The following is an 8,262-nucleotide window of genomic DNA, read 5'->3' as shown; positions in this document are numbered from 1 at the left end:
AAAAAATTCTGCATGCAAAATTGAACTGATATGCTAAATGACTAGAAACCACAATGCCGGAGGGCATAAATGGAAACAAGGCCTAACATAGCTCGTCTGTGGACACCACTGCTAGATTATGCTACTTTCCTCAGTTATTTTACATGGTACATTCATATGTATATGCCTGTGGCGTTAGCGGGTGATAATAAAGCAGCATGATCCTCTATTATCTCGGAAGTCAGACAATCATTACAGAATGTTACCATTATCCTCCATGGAGAACCATTGTTAGTAATGTGCAGTATTTCATGGCTGGTATCAGAGAAGGCCTCGCTGACATGTTTGCTCGATACACTTTCTGATGAAAACTCTGATTAGGATTACAGAGGCCATAGTCATCTCAGATTTCCATGGCAACCACCGAAAAATCTCATAGTTCGTTCTAATATGCTAATTAACGAAAACACCATACATCAAACAATCGGTCTCCTATATTTGCACTGTAAAGCACCTCTGTTCCTGGCGCATACATTACACACAGCTGAACAATGGGTGTAAGGCTCTTTTTACACAGGATGATGTCTCGCATTTATTGAATGAAATCTTTAGATGCAGAATTTACTGTTAATAATGCATCCTGGTGCCACTGGCAATATTTACTTCCCAGCTTTATACTATATGCATCAGAAACCTATACAAAATGTTCAGCCCAGTATCGACAGGACAGATGATCTATTAATTAGGCACCCATGAACGGAAAGGACCAGAAATCATCACTGTACGGTATACAGGCTGCCTCTTTCTGAATGAGATGGCTGAATATAATCATGCAGCAAAGCTCTGTGTAGTTCTGGAAATAGCAGGGCTTACTTTAATGGGATTTCTGGCTCTGGGCCCCAGCTGCTCTGCACAAACCTGCTTTCTGGGAGTGTGTATGTATGTGTTCCCTCTCCAGCAATGACTATTTCCTAACATGGGGAAAACTGGAAAGCACATTTGTTCCGAGGCAGATACAACCCTTGTATTTTACATAAGAAAGCGGAGGGGGTGGTTGATAGAAACCTGTCTGTTTGCATTTACAAATTATTTATAGGGCTGAGAGATCACAAAGCTAGTGGTGCAACTTTAGGCTCGCCGTACACATTATATGGTTGGGTCGATGGTTCGACTGTCAGCCATCTTGCCCGGCTCTACACAGTGCTCAATCAGATGTGCACTCCTATGTACGGTAATCCATGAGTGAGTTGCCACACAATCAGATATGCCAGTTCAATATTTCTCCCTGTACGGGGCTCCCATAGACTTTAGACTATCATCCAAACCTGTTGATATCAGCAGGTTCCTCTGACATTAGTCTAATGTATATCTGGAGGATTTGGGTTCAGGTCATTCTGATGAGACATCCTACATAGTGTAGAGGACAGGGCAGTAGAATGTATTTTTCTGTGGGCCTTGTATACACTTCTACACAGGTGCAATTTGCATTGGCCTGTACAGTCTATATGGAATTACCATCAGCAAAAGGTGACAGCTTGTGTGGGATCTATATAGAATGCCGTGCTCAGATATTACAACCCAAGGTCACCTTAAGGGCTCGCTCACACAAGTGTATAACAAGGACGAGTGCAATCTGATGTTTTGTCAGATAGCACTTGACCCAATGTTATAGTATGGGGTAGTGGAGATCTGCTATTTTTTTCTCATTCTGATTCGGCATGAGAAGACAGTTGTAGCATGCTGTGAGTGCCTCCGATAATCGGATCACGCGCACCCATAAAAGTATTGAACTGCACTGGAATGTTATCCGAGTGCAGTCACAGAGACAATGAAGAAGATGGAGAAATTAAGTTCTCCATCTTCTCCGCACCTGTGATGCAATTGTCTTATGTGAGAGTAGCGGATCACAGTAAGGTGACACCAGCCCAAACTCTGACAGAGTTTCAACTGAGTGTCATTAGCATAATCTGCCCTGATTCTCCCCTATGAGAGAATCTACGGCCATGTGACTCCATCCTTAATGTTCTAGCTTTCTGTCTGCTGTGATATTATCCATATTAGTACCGTAATTGAGATATTAAACAATTCCTTTCTCACAATGAGGTCCGTTAATGTATACAGATCCTTAGCAACCTTCTAACGTACGTTATGTGCTTCACCAATGGTGATCACTAAATGCTTTAAATGAATGGAAATTATACCTTTTATACCTTGTCTGTTCTATTTATCAAAAAACTGACAGACCGTAGACGATCATAAGTCAACTTTAGAACGGGATGTTTTGAGCAGGACCTAATGGTCCCTTCATTGGTAAGGCCTGAGCTCACTAGAGGATCTATGGTCTTCTGATGCCTTAATACAAGCATTGAAATCATGCCATTTAACGGAACCATTTTCAGTAAGCAACACTGTCCATTTAATAAAGAAAATGGTATCTTTCCACTTGAGTCTAATATTCTGTGTGAAAACTGCCAGTCACAGGCGTTGGCTGAAAGTATATATGAAAAAGACTTTATTAGAAACATAGACTGCCAAAAACAAGTTAAAAACAGTTAAAAACCTACTACTCCTACACCTGGTGTTGCTGATAATGCCACTGATGGGAGTACTCATCAGCCAGGGCCTGTGCAATAATTAAATTAAAATGGCATGGGATCACTTCTATTTGTGATAACCAGCGCAGGGAGAACTGACCCCTCTTAAACAGCAGTGCCCTTGTAATACAACACACGATCTTCACTCTGCCAATATAAACTTACATTTAAGTGATTGATCAGCAATCTATTGAAAGTAGCTGTCTCATTCTTTAGTGAGAGACTGGGCAGATATTCCATCTCTAAATTGTGCCTAAATTGCCAGTGGCTGTGAGAGACCTACTAGTCATGTATAGGGTTGAGCGAAACGGGTCGTTCATTTTCAAAAGTCGCCGACTTTTGGCAATGTCGGGTTTCATGAAACCCGATCCGACCCCTGTGCGGGGTCGGCCATGCGGTACGCGACTTTCGCGCCAAAGTCGCGTTTCAATGACGCGAAAAGCGCCATTTCTCAGCCAATGAAGGTAAACGCAGAGTGTGGGCAGCGTGATGACATAGGTCCTGGTCCCCACCATCTTAGAGAAGGGCATTGCAGTGATTGGCTTGCTGTCTGCGGCGTCACAGGGGCTATAAAGGGGCGTTCCCGCCGACCGCCATGTTACTGCTGCTGATCTGAGCTTAGGGAGAGGTTGCTGCCGCTTCGTCAGAAGCAGGGATAGCGTTAGGCAGGGTCCATTAACCACCAAACCGCTTGTGCTGTAGCGATTTCCACTGCCCAACACCACCTTCGGTGTGCAGGGACAGTGGAAGCTACATTTTTATTTTTTTTTCCCTCAGCGCTGTAGCTCATTGGGCTGCCCTAGAAGGCTCCCTGATAGCTGCATTGCTGTGTGTACGCCGCTGTGCAAACCAACTGCTTTTTTCAAAGCACAAATCCTCTTGTTCCTTCCTTTCTGCACAGCTATCTTTTTTGTTTGTCCACACTTTTTATTTAATTTGTGCATCAGTCCACTCCTTATTGCTGCCTGCCATACCTGGCTGAGATTACTGCAGGGAGATAGTAATTGTTGGACACTCCCTGGTTTTTTTTTTTTTTTGTGGGAGATTAAGATTGACATTTCTGCTAGAGTGCCATCCCTGTCTGTGTCATCTCTCACTCAGTGGGCCATAGAAAGCCTATTTATTTTTTTGCTTGATTTGGGTTATAAAATCTACCTGAAAAAATCACTACATCAATCAGTGGGAGAAAAATATTGGCCTCAGGGCTTGTGTGCCACTCTTGACTCCTGTGTGTGCCACCTCTCAGTCAGTGGGCCATAGAAAGCCTATTTATTTTTTTGCTTGATTTGGGTTCTAAAATCTACCTGAAAAAATCACTACATCAATCAGTGGGAGAAAAATATTGGCCTCAGGGCTTGTGTGCCACTCCTGACTCCTGTGTGCATCATCACTCACTCAGTGGGCCATAGAAAGCCTATTTTTTTTTTTTGCTTTATTTGGGTTCTAAATTCTACCTGAAAAAATCAATAAATCAATCAGTGGGAGATTAATATTGGCCTTTGGGCTTGTGTGCCAGTCCTAAGCGTGCCATCTCTCTCTCTCAGATAGTGGGCCATAGAAAGCCTATTTATTATTTTTTTTATTGGGTTTATACATTTTCCCTGGAAAAAAAAAAAAAGTGGGAGATTAATATTGGCCTCTGGGCTTGTGTGCCAGTCCTGAGCGTGCCATCTCTCTCACAAATAGTGGGCCATAGAAAGCCTATTTATTTATTTTTTTTTGGTTTTATAAATTCTCCCTGAAAAAAAAAAGGGAGATTAATATTGGCCTTTGGGCTTGTGTGCCAGTCCTAAGCGTGCCATCTCTCTCTCTCAGATAGTGGGCCATAGAAAGCCTATTTATTATTTTTTTTATTGGGTTTATAAATTTTCCCTGAAAAAAAAAAAAGTGGGAGATTAATATTGGCCTCTGGGCTTGTGTGCCAGTCCTGAGCGTGCCATCTCTCTCACAAATAGTGGGCCATAGAAAGCCTATTTATTTTTTTGGTTGATTTGGGTTCTAAATTCTACCTGAAAAAATCAATAAATCAATCAGTGGGAGATAAATATTGGCCTCTGGGCTTGTGTGCCACTCCTGACTCCTGTGTGCGTCATCTCTCACTCAGTGGGCCATAGAAAGCCCATTTTTTGTTTTATTTGTTTTATAAATTCTCCCTGAAAAAATCATTTTATTTTATTTGGTTTCTAAATTCTTCCTGAAAAAAATCATTTTTTCTTATTATTTTTTTTTTCTAAAGTCTCCCTGGAAAAAAAAAAAAAAATCAAATCAGTGGGAGATTAATATTGCCCTTTCTGCTTGTGTGCCAGTCTTGACTCCTGGGTGTGCCATCTCTCTCTCTCTCTCTCTCTCTCTCTCCAATTGTGGGCCATAGAAAGCCTTTTTTTTTTTTTTAGCTTGATTTGGGTTCCAAAATCTACCTGAAAAAATCACTACATCAATCATTGGGAGAACAATATTGGCCTCTGGGCTTGTGTGCCACTCCTGACTCCTGTGTGCGTCATCTGTCACTCAGTGGGCCATAGAAAGCCTATTTTTTCTTTTATTTGTTTTCTAAATTCTCCCTGAAAAAATCATTTTATTTTATTTGGTTTCTAAATTCTTCCTGAAAAAATCATTTTTTTTTATAATTTTTTTTTTCTAAAGTCTCCCTGGAAAAAAAAAAAAATCAAATCAGTGGGAGATTAATATTGCCCTTTCTGCTTGTGTGCCAGTCTTGATTCCTGGGTGTGCCATCTCTCTCTCTCTCTCTCTCCAATTGTGGGCCATAGAAAGCCTATTTTTTTTTTTAGCTTGATTTGGGTTCCAAAATCTACCTGAAAAAATCACTACATCAATCATTGGGAGAACAATATTGGCCTCTGGGCTTGTGTGCCACTCCTGACTCCTGTGTGCGTCATCTGTCACTCAGTGGGCCATAGAAAGCCTATTTTTTCTTTTATTTGTTTTCTAAATTCTCCCTGAAAAAATCATTTTATTTTATTTGGTTTCTAAATTCTTCCTGAAAAAATCATTTTTTTTTAATTATTTTTTTTTCTAAAGTCTCCCTGGAAAAAAAAAAATCAAATCAGTGGGAGATTAATATTGCCCTTTCTGCTTGTGTGCCAGTCTTGACTCCTGGGTGTGCCATCTCTCTCTCTCTCTCTCTCTCCAATTGTGGGCCATAGAAAGCCTATTTTTTTTTTTTAGCTTGATTTGGGTTCCAAAATCTACCTGAAAAAATCACTACATCAATCATTGGGAGAACAATATTGGCCTCTGGGCTTGTGTGCCACTCCTGACTCCTGTGTGCGTCATCTGTCACTCAGTGGGCCATAGAAAGCCTATTTTTTCTTTTATTTGTTTTCTAAATTCTCCCTGAAAAAATCATTTTATTTTATTTGGTTTCTAAATTCTTCCTGAAAAAATCATTTTTTTTTATTATTTTTTTTTTCTAAAGTCTCCCTGGAAAAAAAAAAAAAATTAAATCAGTGGGAGATTAATATTGCCCTTTCTGCTTGTGTGCCAGTCTTGACTCCTGGGTGTGCCATCTCTCTCTCTCTCTCTCCAATTGTGGGCCATAGAAAGCCTATTATTTTTTTAGCTTGATTTGGGTTCCAAAATCTACCTGAAAAAATCACTACATCAATCAGTGGGAGATAAATATTGGCCTCTGGGCTTGTGTGCCACTCCTGACTCCTGTGTGCGTCATCTGTCACTCAGTGGGCCATAGAAAGCCTATTTTTTCTTTTATTTGTTTTCTAAATTCTCCCTGAAAAAATCATTTTATTTTATTTGGTTTCTAAATTCTTCCTGAAAAAATCATTTTTTTTTATTATTTTTTTTTCTAAAGTCTCCCTGGAAAAAAAAAAAACAATCAAATCAGTGGGAGATTAATATTGCCCTTTCTGCTTGTGTGCCAGTCTTGACTCCTGGGTGTGCCATCTCTCTCTCTCTCCAATTGTGGGCCATAGAAAGCCTATTATTTTTTTAGCTTGATTTGGGTTCCAAAATCTACCTGAAAAAATCACTACATCAATCAGTGGGAGATAAATATTGGCCTCTGGGCTTGTGTGCCACTCCTGACTCCTGTGTGCGTCATCTCTCACTCAGTGGGCCATAGAAAGCCTTTTTTTGTTTTATTTGTTTTCTAAATTCTCCCTGAAAAAATAATTTTATTTTATTTGGTTTCTAAATTCTTCCTGAAAAAATCATTTTATTCTATTATTTTTTTTTCCTAAAGTCTCCCTGAAAAAAAAAAAAAATCAAATCAGTGGGAGATTAATATTTACATTTGTGCTTCAGTGACAGTCCTGCGTGTGTGGCATCTCTCTCATTTGTTGCCACCAACAACAGAGTGTGTAACATTGTGCCTGATTTTCGTTGTGGTCTCACTCACCTGTAAAGGGGTAGCTAAATCATACTGAAGTTATAGCTCACCGTGTAAGTTGTGTGACAGCAACAAATACCGTTAGTTTGGTTACGTTTTTAAAACAATGAGGAAGTCTGGTGAAAGAGGTCGTGGCCGGGGGCGTTCATTGTCAGCTGGTAATGAGGGTAGTGGTAGTGGTGGAGCATCAGCTGGTCGTGGGAAAAAAAATATTGCACCTAAGTCTGGAGCTGTGGAGCCAGGTTCGTCGTCTGGCTACACAAGGCCTCGAAAGCTCCCTTTTCTGGGAGTAGGAAAACCGCTTTTAAAGCCGGAGCAGCAAGAGCAAGTTTTGGCTTATCTTGCTGACTCAGCCTCTAGCTCTTTTGCCTCCTCTCGTGAAACTGGTAAATGTCAAAGCAGCGCGTCGTTAGTGGATGTTCACGGTCAGGGACAAGTCGCTTCCTTGTCCTCTTCAGCAAAAACAACAACAGAGAAGAATGCAGCAGGCGACACAATGGGTTACTCCATGGAGCTCTTTACACATACCGTCCCTGGCTTAAGGCCCCGTCACACATAGCGACGCTGCAGCGATACCGACAACGATCCGGATCGCTGCAGCGTCGCTGTTTGGTCGCTGGAGAGCTGTCACACAGACAGCTCTCCAGCGACCAACGATCCCGAGGTCCCCGGTAACCAGGGTAAACTTCGGGTAACTAAGCGCAGGGCCGCGCTTAGTAACCCGATGTTTACCCTGGTTACCATCCTAAAAGTAAAAAAACAAACGCTACATACTTACCTACCGCTGTCTGTCCTCGGTGCTCTGCTTCTCTGGTCTGGCTGTGAGCACAGCGGCCGGAAAGCAGAGCGGTGACGTCACCGCTCTGCTTTCCGGCTGACCGGCGCTCACAGCCAGACCAGAGAAGCACAGCGCCGAGGACAGACAGCGATAAGTAAGTATGTAGCGTTTGTTTTTTTACTTTTAGGATGGTAACCAGGGTAAACATCGGGTTACTAAGCGCGGCCCTGCGCTTAGTTACCCGATGTTTACCCTGGTTACCAGCGAAGACATCGCTGAATCGGCGTCACACACGCCGATTCAGCGATGTCAGCGGGACCTCAACGATCAAAAAATGGCCCAGGCCATTCCGACACGACCAGCGATCTCACAGAATGGGCCTGATCGCTGGTACGTGTCACACATAGCGAGATCGCTACTGAGATCGCTGTTGCGTCACAAAACTTGTGACTCAGCAGCGATCTCGCTAGCGATCTCGCTATGTGTGACGGGGCCTTTAGAAAGTGAAGCAGTTAACAGTCCATGCCCATTACAAGTTGAATCTG

Source organism: Ranitomeya imitator, chromosome 4 (assembly GCF_032444005.1).
Source record: "Ranitomeya imitator isolate aRanImi1 chromosome 4, aRanImi1.pri, whole genome shotgun sequence".
Lineage (NCBI taxonomy): Eukaryota > Metazoa > Chordata > Amphibia > Anura > Dendrobatidae > Ranitomeya > Ranitomeya imitator.
Note: the sequence above shows the minus strand (reverse complement) of the source record.